This window comes from Myodes glareolus, chromosome 7, assembly GCF_982192425.1.
Source record: "Myodes glareolus chromosome 7, mMyoGla1.1, whole genome shotgun sequence".
Classification (NCBI taxonomy): domain Eukaryota; kingdom Metazoa; phylum Chordata; class Mammalia; order Rodentia; family Cricetidae; genus Myodes; species Myodes glareolus.
The window spans coordinates 10,921,551-10,945,517 of NC_142032.1; the positions used below are offsets into that span (position 1 = coordinate 10,921,551).

At 39.4% G+C, this 23,967-nt stretch overlaps 1 pseudogene; it reads right to left on the bottom strand.

The window, feature by feature from the left end:
* Window positions 1–574: 574 nt before the first annotated feature.
* On the bottom strand, window positions 575–19,232 carry LOC125393540 (SWI/SNF-related matrix-associated actin-dependent regulator of chromatin subfamily A member 5 pseudogene; annotated as a pseudogene).
* Window positions 19,233–23,967: the final 4,735 nt, after the last annotated feature.

Below are 23,967 nucleotides of genomic sequence, written 5' to 3' on the forward strand. Positions count from 1 at the left end.
GAAGAATTCTGGGAGAGACAAGCAACACTCCAAGCCTTTCAAAAGTTGTACGGTAACCTACTATCGTCAAGACGTACACACAGGCATAGTCAGACAAACAGACAGATAGACAGAGATATATAGAGAGAGACAGAGCTGGGGAGCTGAAATAGAATTACACTATGACATGACAACAATGTCTGTACTAAACACCAAAGTTTAACACACAAAACTCTCCAGTGGCACTGGGCCATGATGGCACATTCCTTTAATCCCAGCACTTGGAAGACAAAGGCAGGAGGATCTCTGTGAGTTTAAGGTCAGTCCAGTCTACAGAGTCCAGAACAGACTCCAAAGCCACAGAGAAACCCTGTCTCAAAAAAACAAACCAAAGCACAAAAGACCAGTGCAAAAAATGGGTTACCTTTTTTGAAGTTGTTGGCCAGTGATGTCCCACAGAGTCTCATACACTGTGGTCGATTGCTAATACTATTAGTTACTCTCCTGATCATAGAACACAGGCCTTCATCCCTATTGGCTAGCTCTCATCATGCTAGAATAAGCTGTGCATGCTACCAGAGGAGAAAAGTAATCATTAATCTTCCCAGCTGTGAGTCCTGTTAGCTACTGCCACCCTGGGGCCGATAGTGACCTGAGCATCACAGATATAACCACACCCACAAGATACCCTTTTCTGATTTTTTTTCTTTTTCTCTTCCTTCTCCTTTTCTCCTAGTTCCAAATTTTCTCTATCAATCAAAGTAATTAAGGTGTTACACCCCCTTTGGAGCTCCATTGCAGTCCTGGACTTCAGAAACCAATCAAAATCTGAACTGATGGGAGTTTCAAATGTATTCTTGTAACTCATACACATTTTCCTTGTCAAATTCAAGCTTTTGCAGCATACAAATAAACTTCTTCAGTATAGTTTTTTCCTTTGTTAGTACCATATGATATTATTAGCTGATGAAAGGGTGCTTGTACCATCCAATCTTGGTATCTAGTGCTTTCTTGGTACTTATTCTTCTTTGAATTCTTGCCTCTCCCCTTCCAATCTGAGCCATAATCACACTCATCTACACTGGAGCTCTTTGCATCTTTCTCAGAACACAGCTGAGTATGCAATGTCTTCATCTGGAGGTTTTCCTTCTACTTCTATAGCTATATTTTCAAAATCATCATGATCCCACTTGTCATGAGCTTTGATAAACTGGTTAAAATCTTTCTTCATCCAATTAGTAAACCCCTGTGTCAGAAGCTTCCCTTTTTCCTCCAGTTTCTCATCATTTAGGGGCTCTGCTTCATCAATTTTAAGTTATTTTTCCTTCTGTGCCTGTGCTGTGCTAGGTAGGTCAAGACTTCTAGACACCTTGTACCCAATGGTTTTTCTGTAATAAGGAATTTTTTCCCAGTAATTCAAATAAACATGGAGGAAAGTGTTGGAAATTCTGAACATTTGGTTGTTTAGGAGGTTAAGGGTGCCTTGGGTGCTTTAGTTCCCTAACATGGAGAGCTTACCTGAAGTATACATCAACAATATAGTTGGTTTTCCTTTCTTGTTTAGGTGGTTCAGCCCACACTGTGAATGCAATCTTCTGTTTATGTCTGTAGTCTTCCCCTTCAATGTTATTAACACTAGCTTCTGCATCTATTGTAAAGTTTCCAGGAGAGTTCTCACCCATCTTAGAGAGCTTTCCATTCATCTCTGCCATCTTCTCTGCATCTCTTTCCAAAATACCATCACCATTTTAATCAGTGATTTCACTTTCTTTAGATGCAAATACATGTGTGGTCCATGTCGAATCATTTGAAGGATTTTATCTTTCCCAGTTTTGTTCAGGTTCTGATCCACAAGCCTCCCTTGTTGAATGACTATCGAATACAGTCTGAGTTTTAGCTCGGCATGCTCTACTATTCTTTCTTCTACAGTGTTATCAGTTATAAAGCTAAACACTGGACATTCTTTGTTTGTTCAATTGTAGGTGCTTGGTCTATAGCCTGAAGATCCACTTTGGAATTCCAATCTGAATCATATAAAATTAGCTACATCAAAAGTTGCAAGATTGATGCCCAGACCACCAACACATGTGCTTAGCAAAAGAAAAAAAAACAAACCTTTGTGCTATTTGGCTTATTATTTGGTTTATTGTATGCATGGATGGAGTCTTGTCTCTCATCATAGGGTGTCTGCCCATCCAATCAGCCGTACTCATAATTTCTCCACATGCATAAATCCTCCAAAAAGTCTAATTCCCTTGTCATCTGACTGAGTATTCGTACTCTTGAACCTTGTTCTTTTAATTTAGGGAGCAGTTTGTCTAATACCACCATTTTGCCACTGTTGGTAACTAGATGCCTATCTGTTGTGTAAGGTGGGCCAAGTTCAGCTCCAGCGAAGAGATATGGATAATTGCAGCAATTCCTCAACTATATCAAAATGTTCAATAACCTCATTTTGTCCATCTTTCCTGCTGAGTTTAATATGTCTATATCCTTCATTAAAATCCAAGTATACACTTTCCTTTGCATTTGCTAAGACCCACATAGATTTTTACTTCTTCTTTGAAGGCAAACTCTTCGACATCAGCTTTAATTTGACAAAGGAGAAAAGGATGCAGAACCATTCAAAAGCCTCTCAATGAGCTTTTGATCTCCAAGGCAATTATTTGTATCAAACCAGAAAGTCAATGTCATCAGCTGAATTAAACACATCTGACAACAAAAAATTTAGGAGTGACCAGAGCTTATGTAAGTTGTTCTGAAGAGGCAACTCAGTTAGCAACAGTCGGTTTGTACTCTTGAATTCCCTCGCTATTTCTGACGATTCAGATTTTTCATTTTCTATCCTGTGAGCTTCGTCTATAACTAAGTATCTCCAGTTATATTTTCTGAAAACAGACTTCTCTTTAATATGCATTTCATAAGATGTGACGCACACATTTCACTCCCCTCATAATAAAACATCCCTGACAAATGCAGCACTTTACTCTTTATCTCCTATCAAGAAAATAGATCTATTTATTGGTAGACATCTCTTGAATTCACTAATCCAGTTATGCAATGTAGACAAGGGAAACAAAATCATATGCGGACCAGAAATATTTCTATTGTGCTTCATGCACCCAAGGAGAGAGACTGTTTGAAGTGTTTTTGCTAAACCCATTGCATCTGCAAGGATACCACTGATATCATTTACATACAGAGAGATGAGCCAACTCAATCCTTAACCTGATAATCTCTCAATACCCTATTTTACATAAGATGGAGAATTTTTAAATCGAGCACAGACATTGATTATTTGAGTTTTCTGTTAATAGCTCTTCGTCCTCCTCTTGCTCTGTTCTATGGTGTCAGTAGCTGCTGACTGAGAGAAATTTTTTTCCCACCTTTTTTTTGCCTGCAGGAACCCTGGTTGGAGTCTTGTGAGTTGCAGGCTAAATGAAATGTGCAAACAGCTCTAACTGCTTTAATAAATACTCAAATCTATTTGCTCAGTCTGTTTGCATTTTTTCTTCATATGCAGGATCTGGTTCTTGGGTTTCTTTTTGCTTTCCAGGCAATGCACCATCAAGTGCTTCCTCCATCTCAATGTCAAGCCAATAGCCTTTAAGATACTGAACCACTTAGGACATGGTTTCATGTGCTACAAATGCAGAAGTAAAGAGTGCACACGCCTCTAGTCTGCTGGCATTCCCACAGCACTGCTCTACAAGGTGACGCCCATACTTAGCATGCATAATGTCCATTTTACTTTACTTGACAAAATGCAGGGTAATTGAACATGTCTTTACTTATGTGACCAAGCCTGTCTTTCTATGCCATGGCACTGAGGCATGACTGCGTGATTTTGGGAGACATTAACCTCTGTCTTTAAGTGAGTTGTGGGACATTAAGACATCAAAGTTAATGTAAATGTCACAGTATTTTAGAGAAAATCTGTAAGAATGGTATGTGATCTCATTTGCCTAGATCATATGAATTAGAAGTCTGCATGGATTTCCTCTGCCTTTTCTCCCATTGAGTGTGGCAGATGAGACCTGATTGACCAAGTTTACAATGTACCATGCTCATATTCTGTTACTAGGGGAGATTTTGGTTCATTCCTGCACATGATAAGAATTTCTTAAAGGCCTTCCTGGGCTCTCTTGTCTCAGATCAATTCTGGACTTAAGGCTCACTGTTAATGTTACATTATTCCCTATTTTTCATTGATTTTTTACCCAGAGAAAAGGAGAGCTACTTCAATATGCACAGAAAGCTTTGCAGTGCTTATATTGAAATAATACATAACATCTTATTTATCACAATGGAATGTATCCCTTACAACATTCCATTTATCATTGATATCTGAGTGTGAAATGCCTTAGAGGCTAGCTGACTTAGTTAATGCCCCATAGAGACAATAAAACAATTGTCTGCTGTGCCACTACCTCCATGATAGAAAACCAAGGCTGGTCATGCCATTGCAGTTATGTCAGCCATTAAAGTTATGTCATTTTGCTTCAAAACTACAAAGCCTGAATACAGCACATATGAATTCTAATTCTTGCTTACCTCCTGTATGTGTCAAGCAAGCCACTTAAATTGTCTGCCTCGGTTTTCTTTTAATTCATTATTTGTATTGTTTAAATAGCTATCTTAGTTATTTTTCGACAGCTGTGATAAAACACCATGACCAAAGGAAAACCACCTCACTAGCATTCAAAGTATTAGGATTCACTGCGGCATTTTTAGGCATACATTTTCTTGATATTCCTCTCCATCTATTTTCCCATCCCGTGTTCACCAGGAACTCTTATACTCTCAGTAGCTTCCTTTCCCATTTTATAAGTTGCTCCCTCCACCTTCCTAAAATACTCTTTCTGATAACTAAATTCTAACTAAAGGGTGTGAGGGAGATTATTGGTGTGTACATGTCTGTAAAATGAGAGAGGAAAGAGAGACAGAGACAGAAAGACAGATAGGAGAGGGGATATTAAACTTTGATATGCAAGCACGTGTCTGAAATGTTTGTGACCGGATATAGAGTCCTCTATAGATCAGGAGCTGCTGAGTTGGGTCGTAAGTTAGTTATTTCCTTTTATAACCTTCCATGCTTATGGGCAGGATTACAATAGCAGTTCATACTCCAGTCATCAGTGAATAAGTGTTCTTCCCCTGCATCTGTGTTCAGCATTTGTTGTCACTTGTTTGTTTGTTTGTTTTTTGATGATGAAGACGTTTTGACTGAGATGAGGTATAATTCAAGGTTGTTTTAATTTAAATTTTTCTGAAGGTTAAGTATAATGAACGCTTTTAAAAAATATGTATATTGTGTAAATGTAACACATTTTCTTTTTCCTTTCTTTGGTTGAGGGGCATCTAGATTGTTTCCAGGTAATGGCTATTACAAACAATACTACTACGAACATAGTTGAGCAAGTGTTCTTCTGATATGATTGAGCATCATTTGGGTGTATGCTCAAGAATGGTATTGCTCAGTGTTGTGGTAGATAGATTCTCAATTTTTTGAGAAGTCACTATTTGATATCCAAAGAGGCTGTACGAGTTTCCACTCCCACCAGTAGTGGAGGAGTGTTCCCCTTATTGCACACATTTTCTCCAACATAAACTGTCATCAGTGTTTTAGATCTTAGCCATTCTGACAGGTGTAAAATGGTATCTCAGAATCATTTTGATTTGCATTTCCCTTATGACTAAGGATGTTGAGCAATTATTTAAATATCATTTAGTCATTTGAGATTCTTCTGTTGAGAATTCTCTATGCAGATCTGTACCCCACTTTTTAATTGGCTTATTTGGTATTTTGATGTTTAGTTTCTTGAGTTCTTTATATATTTTGGAGATCTATCAGAATGTGGGGTTGGTGAAGATCTCCCCTCCTGTAGGTTGCCATTTTGTTGTATTTAGTCATGTCCTTTGCCTACTTATTGGTTGTTGCTCTCAGTGTCTGTGCTACTGGTGTTAAATTCAGGAAGTGGTCTCCTGTACCACTGCATTCAAGGCTACTTCCTACTTTCTCCTCTATAAGGGTCAACGTAACTGGATTTATTTTGAGTTTTTTTTAAATCTACTTGTACTATTACTTAGTTGTAAAAAACAATGACATCATAAAATTTGCCGGCAAATGGATGGAACTAGCAAAAAATCATCCTGAAGGAGGTAACCAGACGCAGAAAGACAAACATGGTATACATTCACTCATAAGAGGATAATAGATGTAAAGCAAAGAATAACCAGACCACGGTCCACATCTCCAGAGAAGCTTGGTAACAAGAAGGACCTCAAAAGGGATCCATTGATCACCCTGGGAAGGGGAAGTAGATGCGATCTCCTGGATAAACTGGGGACAGGGGATAGTAGAGGGGAGGGGATGGGGATGAGAACATGAGGGAATGGGATAGGAGAGTTGGGGTGGGGACAGAGTGGGAGAGCAATGAAAGATGTCTTGATAGAGGAAACCACTACCGTGTTAGGGAGAAACTTGCTGCTAGGGAACTTCCCAGGAATCCACCAGAATGACCCCAGCTAGCACACCTAGCAATAGTAGAGAAGGTGCTTGAAATGGTCCTGTCCTGTAATCAGGTTGGTAAATACTCTAATTATCATCATAGAGTCTTTGTCCAGTGACTGAAAGAAGTAGATGCAGAGGTCAATAGACAAGCACCTGGCCGGATTCTGGGAGTCCAGTCGAAGAGAGGGATTAGGAATTCTTTGAGCAGTGGACTCAAGATCGTGATACAGACATACACATAGACAGATCAGAGCTCACAGGAGCTCATTGGCTCTGGGCCAACAGATAGGGAATCTGCATGGAACCTAGGCACTCTGCATGTGGACAATTATTGTGTGCTTTGTCTGTTTAGGGGGCCCCTAGTGGTGGAACCAGGATATGTCCCTGGTGCCTCAACTAGCTTCTTGGAACCCTTTTTAATTTTTTTGAAATGCTTATATATTTTATTGCTTTATAAATAATACCATACAAAAGTTCCACTTCCTCCCTTCCTCCTCCTCCCCCTCCCCCTCCAGTCCTAAGAGAGGGCAGGGTATCATGCCCTGTGGGAAGTCCAAGGCCCTCGCCTCTCCATCCAGGCCTAGGAAGGTGTGCTTCCAAACAGACTAGGATCCCAACAAGCCAGTACAAGCAGTAGAGACAAATCCCAGTGCCATTATCATTGGCTTCTCAGTCAGCTCCCATTGTCAGCCACATTCAAAGATGTAGCATGACGGCCGGCTTGTTGGGGTATCTGTTCCGGCTCAGTACCCACAGCCGGAAAGTCCCAGAGAAAATCAATCACACAGAGATCTCTATAAATTATAAAGCTGATTGGCCCATTAGGTCAGGCTACTTATTAGCTCTTATAACTTATGTTGCCCCATTATCCTTATCTACGTTAGCCACATGGCTCAGTACCTTTTCCAGCAGGGCAGCTTACATCTTTCCTCTCCGGTGGTCTGGGCAGAACTGCGGAGGGGGCTTCCTGCTTTCCAGAATACTCCCAGTCTCTTTGCTCCACCTCTACTTCCTGTCTGGCTTTCCAGCCTATACTGCCTGCCTGGCCAATCAGCGTTTTATTAAAATATGATTGACAGAATACAGACAATTCTCCCACACCATTCCCCTCTTTTTTAAAACAAAGGAAAATACCCATAGTCCATTTGTTGGGAATATCGGTGTAGTATTTCAGGCTACTTCCTGCTGGCTGGGGGCGCTGATGATCTTATGGGGACCTAAAGAAAATTTATAGTTATAATCAAGTCCTGACTGGAGTATCCTGTGAATCTTGATCATCTCAGGCAGCAGTCTCAAATCTGTTCTGGATGTAGAACTCTGTCATCTGGGCCATCTGTTCCTATGGGAGATTTCTCAGGTGGTCTTCCTTTTTCGAACCTGATTTTTCTTAACTCAGAATGAATCAACAGCCTCTCATTTTCTGTTGGAAACAAAAGCAAAATCTCTTCTCCAAAGTAACATACCTTTTGACTTCAATTTTGAAGCCAATGTATTTTCAAAATACCTATCTTGGATTAATTCTGCAGCGTTTATAAGCAAATGTCTTTTGGTGACTGTTACTCCTTCCTCAGCATTCAAACAATTAAAAGAGAGCATAATAATATACAGTATCAAGATTCTCTGTGTATTTTCCACCTTTATGCGGCTTTATTTCAACATCTATTTCTTTTAATTTTACTTTTAACTTTTGGCTTTTTGAGACAGGTTCTCTGTATATTTCTTTGTCCTGGAATAACTCTGTAGACCAGGGTGTCCTTGAACTCACAGAGATTCCTCTGTCTCTGCCTCCCCAGTGCTGGGCTCAAAGGTGTATGCTACCACACCTTGAAATCACAGAGGTCAATCTCTACCTCTGTCCCTTGAAGTCACAGAGGTCAATATGCCTCTGCCTCCCAGGCATTGGGATTAAAGGTCTGTACCACCACACCCTATATCTCCCTTTCTTTCTTTTTTATTTTTAATGACTTTAACCTTTTAGCCTGAAAATATTTTTAGCACACTGTAAACCATTTAGAGGTTTTCTTCGTCTTTGAATCTCTCTTTACTGTATATTTCTCTTTTTCTGACTACATGAGTTGTTAAAGAGAATATTAGAGCCATGGCTTTATAGCTGAATCCAGCCCATTCCTTAGCTTTCCAGTCTCATGGCGGAGGTACCACTGGAGCCATTTTTCTTGCCACAACTCTGTGGTGCCTCAAGGTCCCTGCCAGCAAGCAAGCTGTATCATTCTGCTCACAGACCACATTCAGTCGGACTGCCTGCCTAAAAGAGTCAGAGTTTGTCCTGGCAGGACAACCCAGAAAGCTGGCATATTAAAACAGTGCAGCTTTTTTCCTGCTACGGCTGAAAACCGAAAAGCATGCATTCAGTTGTTCACCAACACCGTTTAAGTGTTTCGTGGCAGGACCTCTTAAAAGAACTGCAGGGTTTTGCAGCTAAAGCTGAGTCAGGAAGGCTCTCTTAGATGAGAGCATTTGCTTGCCTCTAGCAAGCAGAGCAGACCCAAGAAATTGCTGCTACCAAGAAAACATGCTTTACTCTATTCTTTCCCAAGCTTTCTCAAGCTTTCTGTGAATTCAGTTATCCACACGTTGGCGCCATTTGTAGTGAGGAGCTGCGGGCAGGCCTGTTTTTCATCCCGCTCAGCTCCCACACGGCTAGCTTAGCCCCAGAAATAACAACACACAGCTTGTATTTATTTAAACACTGCCTGGCCCATTATCTCTAGAGAGTTAGTTACTGACTAACTCTCACATCTTGAGATTATTTAAGATTATTTAATTATTTAATAATTATTTAAGATTATTTAATAATTATTAATAATTATTTCTAATAATTTGTGTAGCACCACGAGGTGGTGGCTTACCAGAAAAGATTCAGCATGTCTGACCTGGTGGCTGACTCCATGGCATCTGCCTCATTGCCTTCTTCCCAGCATTCTGTTCTGTTTACTCTGCCTATGTAGCATGAGGGCCAGCTTGTTGGGGTTCTGTCCCACCCAGTACTCCACAGCCGGCAACTCCCAAGAAAAATCACACAAAGTCTACATTAGGTTATAAACTGATTGGCCCATTAGGTCAGGCTTCTTATTAGTACTTGTAACTTATATTAATCCATTATCATTATCTATGTTAGCCATAATGGCTCAGTACCTTTTCCAGTGGGGCAGCTTACATCTTTCCTCTCTGGTGGTCTGGGCAGGAATGCGGAGGGACTTTCTGCTTCCCAGAATACTCCCAGTCTCTTTTCTCCACCTCTACTCCCTGTCTGGCTTTCCCTGCCTGCCTGGCCAATCAGCATTTTATTAAAATATGATTGACAGAATACAGACAATTCTCCCACACCATGCCTACCTAATTTTCTGTCCTATCAGAGGACCAAGGCAGTCTCTTTATTAACCAATGAAAATAGCAATAGATAGAAGACCCTTCCACATCATTTCCCCTTTTTCTGTTTAAACACAAAGGAAGGCTTTAACTTTAACATAGTAAAATTACATATAACAAAACAGTTATCGAGCAAGAATTACAGTTACAATATTTATATCTATTTTATCTTTTATCATAACTAAGGAAAACTATAACTATCTATCCATTCTTCAACTCTATCAAAGACTCCAGAAGGATATAATATTACCTAAGTAAACAAGAAATAAGCAACTTCCAAAACTCTAGAAATGACAGAGACATCTCACTGCCTGTACAGTCACCCAAAGTTCCTTGTACCATTAGGGCATCCATCTTCAGCCTACAGGCCCATAGTATCCAGCAGACTTTTCCATGAAGCAGGAAATTTCAAAGGCAGTTCAGTCACTATCTGCTGTGTCCTGCAGAATGTCTTGCAGACTCTTTCATGAATCAGGAATCACAAAAGACCATCTCACCCTTAGGCAAGTTCAGCAGTCCTCTCTCTTTGGGTTCTCTGTGTCCAGTTTATGCATCAGTCCAGACAAGAGCAGTTTCTTGCCCAAATGGCTAACTGACTCCATAAGGAGCCTCTTCGATGCCCATCTTCCTCTTGAAGTTCATTGGTGCTGCCAGGAGCAGATGTGTCTCATTGTCATGAAAAGCTGTAAGTTATTAAAACATTAAATGCCATGTTCTGTAGTCTTTGAAAGATATGAAGAATGCCTATCTAAAATATATCTATGCACATCTAGAAAATCAAACTAACATTATTACAAGCTTGACTATTATTGATTATCCATTAATAACCTATATTTTTAATTATACATTGCATTTTTAAATGAACTACACAGTCACAATACCTCAATCAAGATCAGAAATACATATACATATAATAAAATTGACCTCAAAATCCATACTAATGCAAATTATTTATATCTATATCATATCCCCTTTTAAATGTAAAAGAACATTTATAAACAATGTTTGGGAATATGGACGTAGTTATTTCTCTCCAAACTTCTTCCTGCTTATAGGGGCATTGTTAATCGGGTCTTTCATTGTAAAACCTGCGTGCTAGGTACATCTCAGTTGGCAGTTGAATGAAATAAATTTTTGAGGGTGTTCACAGCAACCTTTTGTGAGGACATGGTCTATCAGACCATATTGGGATAGAAGCAATCCACAGGGTCTCATCCTCTGTGAAAACAAAAGAAGAACCTCCTTTCCAAAGTATCATATCCTTAGATCCAAATTCTGAAGTTAAGGTATTTTCAAAATTTCTATGGGCGCCATTTGTAGCATGACAGTCAGCTTGTTGGGGTATCTGTTCCCGCTCAGTACCCACAGCTGGAAAGTCCCAGAGAAAATCAATCACACAGAGATCTCTATAAATTATAAAGCTGATTGGCCCATTAGGTCAGGCTACTTATTAGCTCTTATAACTTATGTTGCCCCATTATCCTTATCTACGTTAGCCACATGGCTCAGTACCTTTTCCAGCAGGGCAGCTTACATCTTTCCTCTCCAGTGGTTTGGGCAGAACTGCGGAGGGGGTTTCCTGCTTTCCAGAATACTCCCAGTCTCTTTGTTCCACCTCTACTTCCTGTCTGGCTTTCCAGCCTATACTGCCTGCCTGGCCAATCAGCGTTTTATTAAAATATGATTGACAGAATACAGACAATTCTCCCATGCCACAGAGAGTCCAGTTTGATTCCATGCTAGTTCAGTTCCAGTGCAGCTGGCTTTGGTGAGCTCCCATTAGACCAGGCACACTGTCTCAGTGGGTGGACCAGCCCTCGCGGTCCTGACTTCCTTGCTCATATTCTCCCTCCTTCTACTCTTCAACTGGACCTTGGGAGCTCAGTCCAGTGCTTCGATGTAGGTCTCTGTTTCTATCTCCATCCATCGTTGGACGAAGGTTCTATGGTGATATTCAAGATATTCATTAGTGTGACTACGGGACAAGGCCGGCTCAGGCAGCCTCTCATCTACTGCCCAGGGACCTAGCTGGGGACATCCTCGTGGATACCTGGGAATCCCTCTAGAGTCAAATCTCTTGCCAACCCTAAAATGGCTCCCTTAAGATATCTTCTTCCCTGTCCCCGTATCTGCCCTTCCTCCATCTCAATCATCCCACTCCCCCAAGCTCTCCCCAATCCTCCCCTTCTCCTTTCTCTCTCCCCCTCTCCCCTAGTCCCCATTCCACCCACACCCCGTGTGCCCAACTTTTGCCTGGCAATCTTTTCTGCTTCCAGTTTCCAGGAGGATCTATATATGTTTTTTTCTTTGGGTTCACTTTATTAGAGAATAATTTATTATTCTCTAGGATCGCGAACTACAGGCTCAATGTCCTTTGTTTATGGCTAGAATCCACTAATGAGTGAGTACATACCATATTCGTATTTTTGGGTTTGGGTTATCTCACTCAGGATAGTGTTTTCTATTTCCATCGATTTGCATGCAAAATTCAAGATGTCATTGTTTTCTACCGCTGAGTAGAACTCTAATGCGTTTATGTGGCACACTTTCTCTATCCATTCTTCCATTGAAGGGCATCTAGGTTGTTTCCAGGTTCTGGTGATTACAAGTAATGCTGCTATGAACATAGTTGAACAAATGCTTTTGTAGTATGATTGGGCATCTCTTTTTGTTTGTTTGTTTTTGTGGTGCAATGCTTTACTTGCCTTGAAGCAGGCACGGGGGACGGGCATTGGTATTGCCTCAGCTTGAGATGTCAGACTTCATTGATTTCCCATGGGAGGAGCCCTTACAGTTTCTGAGAAGTGGGTGGTGGGTGAGGTTGGGAGGAGGTGGAAAAAGGGCAAAGTTAGGGAAGGTAGGGGGGCTGTGCTTGGTATGTAAAGTGAACAGAGAATTTAAAACAAAAATAGAAACATTGTGTGTGTGTATATATATCTTCTCCTAAGTGCTTTCTGTTCAATAGTCCCTTTCTTGACTTGTGGTTTGTGTGTGTGTATTTATTTTTTTCAGTTTTTTTAATGTTTATGTATACACAACTTCAAATCCATCTGTGTCACAACTAGCAAGGACTTTGCCTGTCCCAAAGCTGTCTATTTACTCTGCAATTGTTTCCATTGCTAGGAGAGCTTTTTAATTTCTTGTGGTGATGTTTGTCATTGTTTTGGACTATTTCTTTTCGTTGAAGAGTAAATTCTTGCCTATGCCTGTGTAGTAAAGTATTTACCCTATATTTTACTGTTTAAATTTCAATGTATCAGGCTTCAATTAAAGTAGAAATTTATTATTGTTATTGATTGTTGTACAGTGTGGGAACCGTTGCTAGCTAGCTGGACTGTATGCGCAAAGAAATAAACCTTACTTTTGCATTCTGGACTTGACTGGATTCCAGTGGTCTCTCTGGGCTTCTCAACTTGGGCACAACAGAAACAATGGGTTTAAATCTATTCTTCTGTAAGTGGAAAACCCACTTTTCCTATACTATTTTTAAATTCATTGTTTATTTTCCAATGTATGCTTCTAACAATCTTGTTACTCAAATATTAGCTGGAAATGTTAGAATAGGTTTATGTCTTGGTTTTTAATCTATTTCATTGATTTACCTTTCTGGGAAATGAGTCAGTAATATGCTGTATTTGTCACTATGGCTCTACAGTGTAATTTGAAATCAGGTAGCAGAAACCAAAAACATTTTTTGGTTTTTTGTTTGTTTGGTTGGTTTTGCTTAGGATTATTTTAGATATCCATTCTGCTTTGTGTTTGCATGTGAATTTCCTCAGTTTTAACATAAGTAATTTGAGAATATTACTAGTCTCATTGAATTGTTTAGTGATTGAATTAGCACTTACAAATTTGTAGAATCAGACATAAAGCATAAAAAGAATTCCAAATGCAGTATGTGTTTGCTAAGAGATGATTGTGCTTAAATTACACTGGCTTTGTTTATTCCTTTTTAGCTATCTCACCTGGTTATTATGTGTTTCTCCCTCTACCCTTTCTTCCTTCCCATCATCATGAGTTTCTCTCCTTTCTTCAATTTATAAAAGTTATTTGTTTCATTCTCCTTACACTACGTTATGTTCTGGAGCTTGAACAAAGTTGACTTTCACAGTCCGTTGTCAGTAATGACCTACAAATTAGATGGACACTTGAAGTATACTATGAAACTTAAAGTGCTGGAGACATTTGAAGGCATTAAAGCTAATTGATCTAGCTGGAAACTGTCCAGAACAGCCATGGAAAATGCATTGTGAAAATTTTATTGACTATTAGTGGCAAAGCCTTTGATTTTATATGTCCTCTAAATGGCAACACCTCTTTTCTCTTAGTTGTCTGCCAGAAGTAGAACCAAATTCAAGTTCCTTAAGATTTATCGATTTATCTTCAGTCATTGCTTAGACATAAAATGTCACAGACTAATTTGTTTCAGTCAAGGTCATCTGGAAAAGACAGGATGAATGTTGGTTATGAAGCTTGGGCACATGACTGAGTATTTCTAATTCCCAGTTTTTTCATCTGAAAGGGGAGACTGTAAAGAGCTACATGTTAAGCTTGCTAAAAAAAAATTTAAGCAGGTGACATTACTACTGTGCCTCGTACAGAACCTGGATAAGAGGAAGCAATCTGTACAGTTAATATCCATGTGAGTTCAAAAGTTTCAGTTATTCTCTTTCCTCTTCCCTTTAGCTGAAATCTAATGGATAATTACCCTTTTAATCAATCCTCAGCCACAAATAAAAGTTTTAACTATTGCAAAATGATGGAAAACATGTGCTTTGTGTCAGTCTTTGGGACTGTACTGTAAGCACAGAATAGAACATGACCAAAGGCCTTCAGATGCAAAGAGTTTAGAATATTAGGAGAGAGGGGGAGGAGAGAGACAGAGAAGGAGAGGGAAGAGAGAGAGAGAGAGAGAGAGAGAGAGAGAGAGAGAGAGAGAGAGAGAGAGGAGAGAGAAACCAGAAAACCTGGAGCAGGAATATTTCAGGAGGGAATATCACAAAAGAACAGCATGGGCCAGGTCACGGTGTCGTTGAGACCAGAGAGCAGCAATGCTTCCATTCCATTCACAGTGGGAACTGTGTAGTGATATACATAGGAACAGTGTGAATTTCTGAGAATTTCTTCTATATTTTCAGAAAGTAATTTGGATGAAAATATATGGACCTGGAAGGGAAGAGTCTAATAAAACTTTTTTCAGCAATATTTTAAAATATTTATTTTAAAATTTTAAAATTTATTTTAAAATATTTATTTTAAAATTTTAAAATTTATTTTAAAATATTGTTACAATTTTAAAATGGTTGCCAACAAAAATATTTAATGTAAAATCCTATTTGATGTTAATATTAGACGCTCGTGTTTCTCCTCAAACACTTGAAACTTGGGTCCAAGTATCTCTGGGTCTCTGGAGTGACTAAGTATATGAGCCCCTATGTCTGCTCTTACCCATCCTCACCTACTCTGTCTCTCTCCTGTCCACTTCATTGCTATGACACCAGGCACAGTCCCGAGGAAACAGGGTCTCCACTCTAAAGTCTTGAAGGGGATAATTATATCCTGTAGCACTAAGGAGATGCTTTTCCAACTCCATGTTGTACTTTGTTTAGCAATGACTACCATCATGATAATCTCAGACTCTATGTTGTTTCAGTCAGTATCTCCTCCTCACTTAATCATTGCCCTATTAGGGAGCAAACCAACCCCAGCTATTGAACAAGGCTGTGCATCTTTTGTATCTGCATTCTATTGTCCTACTCTTTCACCATGTCCGATATCAGCCAGCACATACTCACTGAACAGATGCAACCCTAACAAGAAAAAAAGAATCTCTGTGCTTCTCTTTCTGCAACTGAGTGCTGATGAAAATCTTTTAAGCAGCCCAACTCTGACCCTCTTCCAAACTCCCAAAAATGTTGTTGTAATTGACCTACTGCAGACATTGCTGCTGGTTGAGCTTGTGGCTACTTCCTAAAGCCCTACCTGCTGAAGTTACAGCAAGTGAATGTGATTTTCAGAAAGGCATCACTTCAGTATTCATCATTTAAGCCACATCATTACTGCAGAAAGACTGGGGAAAGAAAGAATTTCCTGACTGAAAGACTTCCTCATAAGTTATTGGCCTCAGCCATGGTGCTCCTTAATTTACAGAGGAAGTGATCAGTCAACAGACAAGACAAATCCTTCTCATTTCCCTGAGCCTTTGACCTCCTGCCTGCTCACACTGCTGAACTTGAGGTACAGGAATAAGGACACATGAGATAAGTTCTTTCTTCCATGGATTTCCAGAACACAATTGTAGGTTGTATGCTTACTTGCATCCGAGGTGCTAGCCCAAAGAAACAGAGTTGTAGGAAACATGAGTATCGAGTACATAGAAGAGGGATGGATAAAGAAAATGTGGTACATTTATACAATGGAGTATTCCGTCGCTGTTAAAAACAATGACACAAGGAAATTTTATGGAAAATGAATGGAACAAGAAAAGGTCATACTGAGTGATATAACCCAGACCCCCCCCCCCGAAAAAAAAAAACTGACAGGATGTTTGTATTTTCCTTTTTCTATTTCCTTAATTTTAATTTTTTTTAACATCCTAGTCACATTTTTCCCTTCCTTTTCTCCTAGTCCATCCTTGCCACTTCCCTCCATTTCTATTCAGAAAAGGGCAGGTCGCCCATGGATATCAACAAAACAGGGCGTAGCAAGTTTCAGTACGACTAAGTATCTCCCGTTGTATTAAGGCTGGGGAAGGTGACACAGCATGAGGAATAGGGTCCCAAAAGCCAGTAAAAGAGTCAGATACAGTCCCTGTTCCCACTGTTAGGAGTCCCATGAGTAGCCTGAGCTACACAACTGTCACATACATTCAGAATGCCTATGTCAGTCCCATGCAGGCTCTCTGGTTGTCGGTTCCGTCTCTGTGAACACCTAAGCACCAGGTTATTGATTCTGTGAGCTTTCTTGAGGTATTTTTGACCCCTCTGGCTCCTATATTCCTTTATCTCTCTCCTCTGCAGGATTCCTGGCTAATGTTTGCTTGTGGATCTACATCTGCCTCTACAGCCTCCATCAGCTGCAGGATGATGACTCGCTGATGTCAATTGGCCCAGGCACCAATCTGATCACAAGAGATGGGCAGTTCTGGCTGTTTATCCACTACTGCCAGGAGTCTTGGTTGGAGTCATCCTTTAGGTTCCTGGGAGATGCCCTTGTGCTAGGTTTTTCCTGACCAGAAATGCCCCCCCTTTCCAGTTAAACTGCATATCAACAAACCAAGTAATCCAATTAAAAAATGAGGTACAAATCTACACAGAAAATTCTCAACAGAAAAATATCAAACAACTGAGAAACACTGTACATTTTCTACATCCTTAGTCATCAGGAAAATGAAAAAATGATTTTGAGATTCATCTTACACCTGTCTGAACAGCTAAGGTTAAAGACATAGGGGACAGCTCATGCTGAGGAGGATGTGGAACAATGGAAACACTTCTCCAGTGCTGGTGGGAGTGCAAATTTGTACAGTCACTTTGGAAGTCAGGGTGGCAGTTTCTCAGAAATCATGGAATCAATCTACTACAAGACCCATCTACTCCACTCTTGGGCTTATAGCCAAAGGGTTCTCAATCATACCACAAGGACACTTGCTCAGTTTTGTTCATAGCAGTTTTAGTTATAATAGCTAGAACCTGGAAACAATCTATATGCCCCTCAACATATAAGAGGAATGGATAAAGAAAATGTGCTACATTTATACAATGGCGTATTCCACCGCTGTTAAAGACAATGGCACAAGGAAATTTTAAGGAAAATGGATGGAACTAGAAAAAGTCATACTGAGTGATATAACCCAGACCAAAAAAAAAAGACAAACATAGTATGTAGTCACTCACAAGTGGATATTATCTGTAAAATAAAGGGTAACTATTCTCCAATCCACAGACCCAGAGAGGCTCTGTAACAAGAAGAGTTCATGGTGGGACTCCCAGAAGAGATTTTGTGAGTGGACTAGGGTGGGTGGGGATGGAAACATGAGCAATCGGATTGAGGGGTAAAGGGAGGAATACTGAAAGATGTTTGTATTTTCATGAACTAGTTGAAGCAAGGAAGCTTCTTCTGGGAAGAGAACAAGTGGCCATCATATTCAAGGTTCCAGTCCAGTCAGGCATGATAAGGAAGCAGCAGACATCAGTAAATCATTACCTCTGCCTTTCCTCTGCAAAATTGGAGGAAAATGAAAGAGGGAGACTAAGGAAACAAGAGAGAAAGGGGAGGTATAGGAGGAATTAAAGAAAAAGAAAACTGTGGTTTCTAGCTAAAGTACCAAACATTCAGAGAAAGTTCATGTGTAGAATTATACTGTGTCTAAGCAGTATTTGGATTAATTTGTATCACATCTATTGTCATTTTTTTAAACTTTCAGTTACCTGTGATTATCTTAAAAGTATCATTCATGATAACAGTGTATTACACAAACACATTGTTCAAACTTAGAAATTGTTGCTGATGGAATTCTGCAAAGTACACTTCTCAGTTACATCTATTTACACACACAATAAAAATGTTCTTGAACAGTTAGTCTAATGATCATTAACTACCAAGAGAAAACTGAGCAAGAAGACTTTGGGGCAAAGCGAGGACCTGGGAGGCTAGTTAGGAGCCTTTAGAGCACCATAGGTAAAAAATAAATAGCTGTGGCATGCACAGAACAGCAGTAGTGAGTTCAGAGAGATACAATTTCAGTGTAACTAAATTAATTATATATTAAAGTTGATGATTGTCATAGTAGTCGAAGAAACAAGACAAATCAATAATTAAAAATTTTTTCATTGAACAGTGGGATAGCAAACATTGGCTGTTTATGAAGATGGAGAAGATGGATAAAGGAGAATATATGAAAAGAAGTAATTGTTTGGTAATTTTAAATGTGCAGTACTCTTTATTCAAGTGAATATGCTGAGGAGACAACTGCAGTTGCTAGAAAAGGTCAGAGTGAGAAGGAATATTCAGCAGACATTGGTGTGTAAAGAGAGTAAGCCAGAATTTAATTTCCCTGTGAAAATTAATGAAAACGAAGAGTTAGGTAGGTCCTGGTGTTTATAGGTGGAGCTGATGACGCACTAAAGACTTGAGCAGGGTAGAAGGAAGGAGCAGCACATTAGAAGAATAAAAGTAGAAAAGGAAAGGGGGAAGAGAAAAGACAACAAGAGCCCGATTGCAGTGACAGCGTGAATGTCATAAAAATTGAACATAAATGATATGGAAGGTCGCAAGTTATAATTATAGAGTTCTATCCAGAAGCCAGAAAAACGCTGCATCAGAGATACGTACCTTCTGCATTTCCAACCATCGTCAACCCTTGACTAATGTAGAGCTATAGTCATGATAAAGGACATTGCGTGTATGTGTGTGTTTGTGTGTGTGTGTGTGTGTGTGTGTGTGTGTGTGTGTGTTTGTGTGTGCCTAGTTCCTGGTTCTCAGACACTTAGTTCAAAATCCTCTACATATGTCTTTAAACATGAATAGTGCTTTTGGTAGAAGAGATCAAACTAGTGGTGTTTTACTAAAGCAGATTACCTGGGCATCATTCTAGATGGCTCTGATCAGGCAGGAGAACTTCCAACAACCGATGACTGTCAGGCATAGGCTGCGGCTTTCCTCTATGCTGCAGATATTGAATTTCCTGCTTACACAATCTTATATGCAAAATCCTTAAAATAAATTCCCATCTGTTTATACACATTCTATTGGCCGTGACACTCTGGAGGTCCATAATGTAGATGCTTTCTCCTCTTCTTAGAGAACAATCAATCAATAAGTGAACACTAGCTCAGAAACTTTAGAAGAGTTGCTACCCTCTGAACTATGCATAGCCAAAAAAAAAAAAAAAAAAGGAGTTCAGCATTCCAAAGCTGCGAGAAAATTCTTACCAGATCACATTCTGTGTTTTCTCAGTAAATGCTCTATCTTGTTGGTCAATGCCTGAGCCATTTTTCATTACTAATTTGTGTTTTAAACTCCAGTTACACATTTCTCTCCAGTCAGTCATTGAGATCTCCATACAATCTAGAGAAGGGAATGCTTGCAAAGTCGCCATCAGAGCTTGCTCCTCCACAAAGCTTGAGAATACTGTCCTTCAAGGCTACTCACACAATCTCATCAGCCCTACCTGCTATTTTCCTTCCCAAATTCAAGACAGCCCTGCCTCCCTGACCCCTGATGCTTTCAGTCTTTCTCTACAGCTCACTTTCTTTGTTCTCACGAAGTAGATCTCTGAGAATGCTATTCCTCTTCAGAAATCTGCATGTTGACACAGGGATAAAACATAAGCATTGTACATGAAAATAGCAAAGATGAGCTTCTTCAGACCGACTCTCTTGGCCTTCCCTTACAGCCCATCTCCATCCCTTTGTCTAAATTACCTAGCAGCAAAAACACTTTCTACCAAGGTACCCCTGTGGCTACCTTAGGCTGCAAAACATTTAGGTGATTTTAACTATTTTCCTGGTCCTTCATTCGGCTCTCTCCAGAGTCACTCTTATTCCTGATGCAGCTTGCCTACAAGAGCGCCTCCTCTCACCCTACCTCCAATTCCAGAGTATTCCAGTTTCTCCTCTTTCCTGTGATCTTCCCCTAGCCATTCCTGCTAGTCAATCTCCTTTCCTATGAATCATCCACTGACCTGCAGAAACCACCCCCCCACCTAACAGGGACCACACATCCACCAAACCTGCCTAAGACAAAAAGCTGACAATAGCAAACAAAGAATGGAAGCCCCACCAACAAAGGTAAATGATGTGGGATTCCCCTGTGTATGCTATGAATATGTGGTATTACCATTGCTTAATAACGAAGCAGCTTTGACCTATGGCAGGGCAGAATATAGCCAGGTTGGAAGAGATATAGAGAAAAAGGAGGCATCAAGAAGACGTCATGTAGCTGGAAAGGAGACAGATGCCATAAAGTCACCAGTAGGCCACAGCCTCACGGTAATACATAGATTAGTAGAAACTCTTATACAAGAAATCATTTAACTGGATCTGGCTTACAGCCCAGAGGTTTAATCTATTATCAGCATGACAGGAAACATGGCAGTATGTAGGCACACTTGGTACTGAAGAGAAGCTGAGAGTTCTACACCTGGATCAGCAACCAACGGGAAAACAGTGAGATGCTAGGCTTGACTTGAGCACCTGAGACCTCAAAACCTATGCCTAGTGACATACTTCCTCCAGAAAAACCACACCTATTCCAACAAGGCCATATACCTCCCAATAGAGCTGCTCCAGATAAGCCGATGGGGCCATTTTCATTCAGTCTACTACAATCCTTGTACCTAGGTTTAGTTTGGCAATACAAAGTGAACTCAGTGGTATTTTTGTGGACAGTTTGCTTCATTTTGCTCTATTTTGGCATATTTTATTGCTATTTTGCTTCTTTGTTTTTATTTTTATCTTTTGGGGTTTTTATGTTTATTACTTTTTTCTTATTTATTTTGAGAAAGAAAGGGAGAGAATATAAAGTTGAGAGGGTAGGGAGATACGGAGGATCTGGGAGAAGTTGGAAAGAGGAAACACAATAAAAATATATTTTATTTAAAATTTCAATAAAAGCTAGCAATAAAATAAAATAAATATATCTCTTTTTCTATATCCATATTTTCTTGTCCATATCTTTACATAGTTATTTTTAGTGATCTGAAGAAGCTTTCTCAAGTAGCCTTGTTTATCAGCTGTTAGTAATTATTTTCTATCTTTATGCTTAGAAGTTCATCTGACTTCATGTTAAATCCTTAGAAACCACTTCTATTTTTTAAGTACATTCATTAGTTGGTGTGTATTTCTGAACATAAATTCATTCCACAATGCAGAATATGTATCTTAGTTCTTTACTCCAACCATGAGGATCCAGGGCCCCCAACAGAGGCAGCCAGGCTTGGCAGAACATGCCTTTGATTGGTGAGCCATGTTTCTGGCCTTGGATTTAACTTTCTAGCCTTGGGAAAACTTAAAGCAGAACTACATTTTCTTCTTGAACAATCTTATTTTTCAGAATAACACTGTTAAGCAGATTTTTTATTAAAAATATGTATTATTATAACATTGCTGGAGTAGTAAAGGAATCTGCTTGTTTTTCTTTTAAAATTTTGAAATTTTATAAAATATGCCTCAGAGTTGGTGATCTTGAAATAATTTTTCTTAAGCATGCAATGGACCTTTGAAACAAGTATTTATCACTCTCTTCTAAGCACCAAAAAAAAAATCACAGAAGGAATTGTTTTTACTAAATTTAATATTCCTCTACTTTGTTGTTTGTCTGGGGCAATACCCTTTTATACTAAAGATTGTTATATGTTTTGATGCATTATTTCCTATCAAACCACATTTAAGTTCTTCATAATTTTGGATGCCACTTTATTCATTTATTTCCATTTGAAATCAATTTAACTTTCTGAAATGGATGTCAACTTTTTAATTTAACTAACAGTTTCGTGTATTTATATAATAAGTTTTAGTGAGTTTTCACACCGGATTCCTCTCACATCCTTTCCTACCACCATGAAGAAAGACGCTAAAAAAGAAATCCCACACTATCAAGAATTGGGTATAATAAAAAGTTATTTATTTAGGGGTAGATCACAGATCACAGTGTTCTGCTAGAATAGGAAACAGGAACTGAATCTCACAGTCAAAAAAAAGGCCAGATGAGTGCTTTACATCAGCATATATAGCATAAGAGGCCACACCCAAGTGGGCGGGTAACTTAAAGGCTACTGGAGGTAGCAATTCCTATAGCAGCCCCGTCCCTGGGAAATCTTCTTCCTAGTAATCCCTGCTCCTTTTTTCTTGTCTTTTTCATGTGAATTTAATTAGAGTTGCCACAGTATTGGTTGGAGGTTATTTACTAGAGTAAGGGCAACTTTCAGTGACTACACCATGAAAAAAAATGATGCTCACTCCTCCAATAAACTAACTGGCAATAGGGATGGGGCTTCAGGGGTCACTCTTGATCCGTGGTGAAATGTTTAAATATAACTTCTCTTGTGTAGATAACCACAGCTGTGGTAAGTTCATAGGGCAAGTAGTGTATTGTAGCCAGAAGATGGCCTTTTGCTTGTCATCTCCCCATCACCTGGCTCTTAAATTCCTTCTGTGTACTCTCCCATGATGTTCTCTGAGACTTGCATGGAGTGATGTTGCTGTCACATTTGGGGCTGAGCACTCCGCCGTCACTTATTCTCAATTCTTGTCCAATTATTGGTTTTTGTGTTAACAGTTGCCCACTGCAATGTTTAGCTCACATTCACACTCCCTCCCTTGCCTCTCATACTCTCATCTTCACAAATACCAACAGGTTTCATTATATAGAGATAGATAACATAGACACAGATAGATAGATAGATAGATAGATAGATATCCCTTTTTTATAAAAAAGTTATATTTTTTATAAGAAAGAGAAAACTGGTTGTTAGTAATTGTGGGGGGACCCAAATCCTTGTTAAGCCAAATCATGTGAAAGACATTTGTGAATAATTAGTATCTTGATCACCACTTAAAGAAATACCCATTATGTAGAGCAGCCACAGCAGGTGAGGCCTGGGAATAGGACTAGATAAGTCCTTTTCTTGCTGAAGAAAGAGAGAACAATGGCTTCACATCACATCCACTGCTTCTGTGTAAAGATTTTACATCACTCATAAATCCACACAGCATAATTGGGAATGAAAGATAAATATATTTTACTTAGAAATTGGAAGGTACATTTTCAGAAATGGGTATCACAGGTCTAAAATATACATGTGTGAAGATATTTGACAGGAATGAGTTACTTTCTTGCTTTTACATCAGCTATTTTAATACAGCCGCTGAGCCTTTATGAGTTGGTTTTGTGATCTCTCTTAAAATATTATAAGTTGGAACATTTCCCTTTCTTACTCAACAACTCAAAGGTAACAGAGAAAACTGGAAAGGAAAACATTGCAAATTCACATGCTTTTAACATACATTTAAATGAGTGAAGACATGGAAATGCTTATCTCTGTTCATAAAAGATTTTAACATGCAGAATCTTAAAAACATAAATTT